Raw genomic sequence first — 6,460 nt, forward strand, 5'->3', positions numbered from 1 at the left:
AAACCCCAGAGGACGACAAGCTAGCATGCTCACTCCCAGAGCTGGGGCGGGGTCAGCATCTCCACCTGTCAAGGATGCGCACTGAATAATGAACACATGAGTGCCTGAGTGAATGGACACATTGATGGAAGGATTGATGGGGATTTGGGGAAAGCAAAGGCATAGTGTGTAGAGAGACAAATGATCGTGGCTTCTGTGGCTGTGAAGGCTCTCACTTGAAACCCCAAAGGAGGTCCAAGCACCGGCTCTTGGATGCTCTGCCCCACGTGGTCTCCAGGCTGAACACACAGGGGCACACGGACTTGGCTCAGCACGTGGCGCCCGTGGTGCCTGTGGATGGAGGCACACACACTTTCTTTAACTGAGCAGGTACAATATCCGCTCAAGGCTTAGGCTTCTGGACTTCAGTTGCCCCTGGATGCCTGAGGCCAAGAGTGGGCTCAGGTGCGTTCCGGAAAACAAAGAAGGATGTGGACAAGCTGGGCTTTAAACCCTGAACTCCAGACAAAGCCAGGCCTATGTTCCTGATGAGATGGCTGAGATGTGTATGCGTTCTCAAGTGTTAGCACCCTAGCCTCATCTGCACATTCTTCTGCCTATATTCTTGTCTTCTAAATAAACCGTGACCTCATTTGTTCCCATCTGAGTTGTTGACTCAAGTCTGGTTCCTGACAATGCCTGGGACCGACTTTGCCCTGGCTTACCAGAAATTCTGTGATCAGCACTCCGTTTCAGTTAGGCAACCAGCTGAACCTATATTTCTTTTATTTTCCAGAAACCCATAAGAAATCATGTCACATTAATTGCTGAATGCCAGAAATGATTGTCTAGAGTGTAGACTTTGCCATATTCCAGAGTTGGGTTTGAATCACAGCTTCCTGACTATGGACCTGTGTGAGCTTGGACATTGGGAAGGGTTTCTTAGCATTTCCAGGACAACCTTGGTTTCACACTGGCACACCAAAGTTTAGCCAAATGACTTTTGCTAAGTGTTTGTATCATGGAATACAACAGGGGTGATAATAACTATAATTTGTGTAAATCACTCTGGGAATGTTGCTGATAAAAAACACTTAAAAGTGTTACTTTTTGTTTTGGTTACAATTATCATTGCTTAACCTCTCTACACCTCAGATTCCCAAGTGGGAAATGGGACTATTCTGCTAAAAACCTGCCTAGGGCTGTTGTTAGAGAAATATGGGGAAGTTTCCTGGCTAGCTCCTAGCCTTTGTAAATCTTCTGTCAGTGGTACTAGTTAAATTTATGGCACTCACCTGTTCTGTCATTTCAGTAATGTGATATAAAAAGAAATGATATCAGAGTGGCGGGATGGTGGTGTGTGTTGTGTGTGTGTGTGTGTGTGTGTGTGTATGTGTGTGTGAATGCTCTATTGTAATAGATTTCCTCCTGTGTTTTGAAAAATGTAATGGCTCCTTGATTTCACAAGTTCAATCCCTTCTGTACCCCCCCATCACAGGTTGGTAATTACAACCTTGGCAATTGGTATTCCCTAGAGATTAATGTTTGGTGCCAGCTTTAATGTTAGAGCCATAATTAGAATATTCATTATGCTAATAATGTTACACCATTCATCTGATGTATATTTATGTATGAGAAGATATGATAACTCTGTGTGGCTTACTTGGGAGCAGGTAGAGTGGGGTATCACAGGAAACACTCTTTTCCTCATCAGCAGAGACAGGAAGGAGGAGGAAATTAACATTAACGCAGGACCTGCCGTGTTCCAAGACCTGTGTCAGGTGCTCTGAATACAGGATTTCACTGAATCACATTCCTATTATCTCCATTTTATAGGGGGAAAAAAAAGGAGGCTCAGGACAGGAAGTAACTCACCCCCTGGCATGGTCACTAAATGGGGCTTAGGTCAGGGGTTGATCCCAAGGCTCCCTCCAACATGGTGTGAATCAAGACGCCGCTTCTCCGTGCAGCTGTGATAGAGGACCTGGGAGAAACACCTCTGCTTCCTTCTCACTGATTTCCTCTTCTCCATGGAGAGAATGGCAAGTATCATTTTTGCAAAGCAGTTGGGGGTTTTCAGCAAGAGGGAGGCTGAGACAAACATGAATCGTTGTTCAAACACATGTGGAATCTCACCATACAAGTTCTTCCTTATTGAAAAAAATGGAAACGTCTTAACTGGTACCAGCTGGGAGCAGGGCTCAGGGGAATGGCTGAGTTCCCAATTTTGGTAGATTTTCAGAGAGAATGCATAGTCATGTAGTTTTTTTTTTTTTTTCCTCCCTGTGAATTTAGGATAAGGGAGGGGAAAGAACAAGGATGATGGGGACTGAGAGGGAACTCATTGAAGATTGCGGTCTTTCCTCTTCCTGGGAGTGAACTCTGAACATAGGGCATTGGTTACCTCGAGCCCACACAGGGGAACTGAGTGGCAGGGTGTAGCTAGGATGGCCCTGAGCAAGGTTGGGAGCCCCAGACCCCTTGCTAGGTGGCCACAGGAAGTTCCTTCGCCCGTCTGGGTTTCTCTCCCCTGACTTGTAAAATGAGACTATGTGAGTCAGAATTCTTTCAGATGCAAGTGACAGAAACTCAGGTTCTGTGAGCTTGAGCTTCTTTATGTTGGCCTACAAATCTGCTTCCTTTAGGCAGCGAGAGACATGGCAGGCAGAGCAGCAGCCTCCCACCCCAGGGGAGGCCACTTAGAGAAAAATTAGCTCTTTCCTCCAAGTATCCTTACATCAGATTCCAAGGAAGGATTCTGAGAGTCTGTCCTGGGCACAGGTATACTCATTTGACTGCGGCCAAGGCGATGAGATTCTCTGGCTGATTTTCACTGGATGAAGGTGGAAAGCAGGGATGCTGGGCAGAAGTCACAAAGGAGTCCACCAGGGAGAAAGAGCAGTCACTATGAATTCAAAGACCTGTTTGCCATCCAATCAGTTAAACACTTACCAGTTCCTCCCAACCCAAACATTCTCCTTTCCTTCTTTTCTTCCCTATTTAGTTTGAACAAAACTGTTTTCCCAGTAGAAAGGAGTTTTATCTCCCCGTTCCACATTTCTTCCCTCACAGCTTGTTTGATCCCTGGCTGCCTTCTCGTCCCTTCAATGTGCGCAGAAGATCACCTGCTGAGCTGCAGGGCTCATGCCCAGGAGTCAGGACAGACTCCCGATGCCTAAAGATGGCCTGTGTGAGGCTGCTCTTGCATTGCTTTAAAGAAATACTGGAGGCATTTAGGTAACTTACAAAGAAAAGAGGTTTAATTGGCTCATGGTTCTACAGGGTGTACAGGAAGCATGGTGCCAGCATCTGCTTCTGATGAGGCCTCAGGAAACTTCCAATCATGGCAAAAGGTGAAGTGGGAGCAGACACATCACATGGTGAGAATGGGAGCAAGGGGGGAGGGCGGGGAGGAAGTGACACACTCTTTTAAACAACCAGGTCTCGCGTGAACTGAGCGAGAACTCACTCATCACCAAGGGGATGGTGCTAAGCCATTCATAAGGGATCCACCCCATGATCGAATCACTTCCCACCAGGCCCCACCTGCAACATTGGGGGTCACATTTCAACAGGAGATTTAGAGGAGACAAACACCCACATCATATCAGGGCCCTCTCACTGCCACTATCAAAAGAGAATGAATTTAATTTCTCTCCCCCATCCCCACTCTCATAAAACACATACCCAGGTTAAAAGAAATCAGATCTAAAACTTTGAATTTTATTATATGATTCTATTTTCAAAAGCATCTGAGGCTTTTTTATATCTTGAAATACTCAGTCACACATGCCCTTATAATATACCTATAAATGGAACATCAACCAACCCAAAGGGTAGCAATAATGAGAACTCGCTATGTTTAACAAAGATAAAATAGAAACTTCGGGGAATAAAGCGGGAAGCAGAGGGTGAAACATAAGGGTGGTAATAGTAAGCAGGATTTGACATCACATTCAACTCTGAGGTTCCTGGCAGCCAGGGCAAAGAGAGAAACAATCTGACATTTGAAAGCAAATCAGCTTTTCAGGGGCAATAAAGATTTCTCTGCTCGGGTAGGCACTATTATACTTATCTTTTCTAGCATTACATTCTAAGAGAGTTTATGTCCTAATTTCTATATGAACATCTGTGAATGGGTAAGAGACTGTTTCTTCAACAGAAGTAGACAGCACATGGCAGGTTCCAGGACACTTATTGATAGGAAACAGATGTTGAGGCTCAGATCGATGAGGATTCATTTGGGGGGATTTGGGCGACATCTGTTTTATAAAATAAGATGTATTGAACATGTCTGTGACGGGCAGTTCAGGAAGCAGAGCTGGAGAGTGAAGCAGCCTGGGGCCAGGTCGGAAGAGCTCTGGAGGCCAAGCTCAGGAATTTGGGCTCTGAGAGGCTGGAGCTGGTCAAAGTTCGAAACAATAAAAGGACGTCGTCAGGTTGAATGGCGTCTCACCTGCTGACTATACAAGTCTGATGGGAAAAGCACGCGGCTTCCTCCATTCCCAGCCGGACCAAAGGCTCCGGATCACCCAGCCTTGCAGCCTTCCACATCCTGGGGAGAGGGGGCCCAGCCAGCACTCACCGTGAGAACAGAGCTCCCTCTCAGGACGCCGTTATGCTGACCCTGGCTTCCACTTCTAGGAGAAATAAAGCACAGAAAGTCTTGGTGGTGGTAAGATTGCCTGCTGCTTTCTGTGGCCAAAACGTAGGGGTTCCATCTGCCAGCATTTTTAAATAAGTAGGTCTTTTTTTTTTTTTTTTTTTTTTAACATCTGGTCAGAACCCACCCAAATGGCGATATACAAATGTAAGTGTTAATGGTATTTTATATTGTTGTTGTGGGCGTGTGTGTGTGTGTGTGAAGTTGACTACTGTGGCAGCCATAGCCAACCTGCTCTGAAAGAATTCATGTCAAAGTAAAGATAAAATGCTTATAAAGAAGATTCATAGGCAAAAACATGACCCTTTTTGTTATGAGAATATTTTCCGGCATTTTAGAATGAGAGACTTCCAGAAATGTTTGAAAGCTATGCTGGGCATGAAAGGAAAACCTCTGTTTCAAACTGCATATGGAGGGCACATCAATCAGAAATATTTAGCATGATTATGTGCAAGTATTTATTAAAAACATGGGGCTTTATTTTAAAGGATTTCTGGGCTTATCATGCCTAATGTCAGGAAATGTTCGCATGTCTAGCTCTACCTTTCAGGGAAAGGGCTCAATGGTGAGCATTTAGCAAGATCTGTGCACCTACATGCTGCAGATGGTTTGGTTTTATAAGAGATGAAACTGCATTTGGTGGAACTGATTAAATATAAAAACACCACCATCTGCCATTTATTCTAATATAAAATGGTTTGGGCAGATGCTGACATCTTTCGAGATGATTGATTCATCCCTGACAAGGGAAGACGCTCAGGGGGTTCCAGCTGCCCACCGCTCAGACAATACCGATTTGCGGGCGCTGACGCCAATCCCGCCAGTTTGATTTGGATGTAGCAGGTGAGCCGAGAGCACTTTAATAATGAGAAGCCGGGAATTTCTAAGCACATCGCTATCTTCTCCCCTCTGCCCACCTCCCCTGACTTCTGGCCTACATTTAATCGGGAGAACATTTTATCCACGTGCTCTGTCCCATCCTGTGCCTGATTCTTCAGCGCCGGGATAACCGGAGGAGTGTTGTTTTCAGAAAATAGTGAGTCTATTTGCACGTTAGTGTTGAAAACTTCCAAACGCTCTCTATATTGGCTACCGTTGGGTTTAAAACGATCTTTTCTAAGTGGACTAGGGGGTTTCGTTAAACAATGTATTGTTTATAAAGAAGCCATGGCGCCTGTTGCAGACCAACTTGCAAACAGCTGCATGCATGTTGCTTAAACGTCGGTGTCGGTGGGTGTGCTTGTGCCCTTTGCAAAGTGGTAGGAGATTGTATGTCTCATGTAGAATATTTTCCTAACCTTTTTTTCTTTCTTTCTTTTTTTTTTTTGAGACGGATTCTCGCTCTGTCGCCCAGGCTGGAGTGCAGTGGCGCGATCTCGGCTCACTGCAAGCTCCGCCTCCCAGGTTCACGCCATTCTCCTGCCTCAGCCTCCCGAGTAGCTGGGACTACAGGCGCCCGCAACCATGCCCGGCTAATTTTTTGTATTTTTAGTAGAGACGGGGTTTCACCGTGATAGCCAGGATGGTCTCGATTTCCTGACCTCGTGATCCGCCCACCTTGGCCTCCCAAAGTGCTGGGATTACAGGCATGTGCCACTGTGCCCGGCCTTTCCTAACCATTTTTTTTTTAACAATCTAAATAATTTCAGGAAGAAGGCGGTGTAGGGATCAAGATATTTACTTGGTGCTATGTTTATAAAACATCTATTTAGGTCATGATTGTTAGATGTAAAATAAATGTTTTTCTCTCATAGAATTAAAGTCAGAGGTGAAGCTGGGTTTTCCCCATCTTGTTCATCACATGTCTAAATATTTACA

General features: G+C 45.3%; 1 long non-coding RNA gene across 1 annotated transcript; it reads left to right on the forward strand.

Moving 5' to 3' along the window:
* Positions 1-3,050: 3,050 nt before the first annotated feature.
* Positions 3,051-6,228, forward strand: LOC129057767 (uncharacterized). Its single transcript, XR_008522524.1, has 6 exons — positions 3,051-3,169; positions 3,262-3,359; positions 4,287-4,565; positions 5,349-5,485; positions 5,973-6,046; positions 6,138-6,228. It is a non-coding gene; the product is annotated as an uncharacterized LOC129057767 (long non-coding RNA).
* The last annotated feature ends 232 nt before the right edge of the window (positions 6,229-6,460 follow it).

Source organism: Pongo abelii, chromosome 12 (genome assembly GCF_028885655.2).
Source record: "Pongo abelii isolate AG06213 chromosome 12, NHGRI_mPonAbe1-v2.0_pri, whole genome shotgun sequence".
In the NCBI taxonomy this organism is placed as follows: Eukaryota; Metazoa; Chordata; class Mammalia; order Primates; family Hominidae; genus Pongo; species Pongo abelii.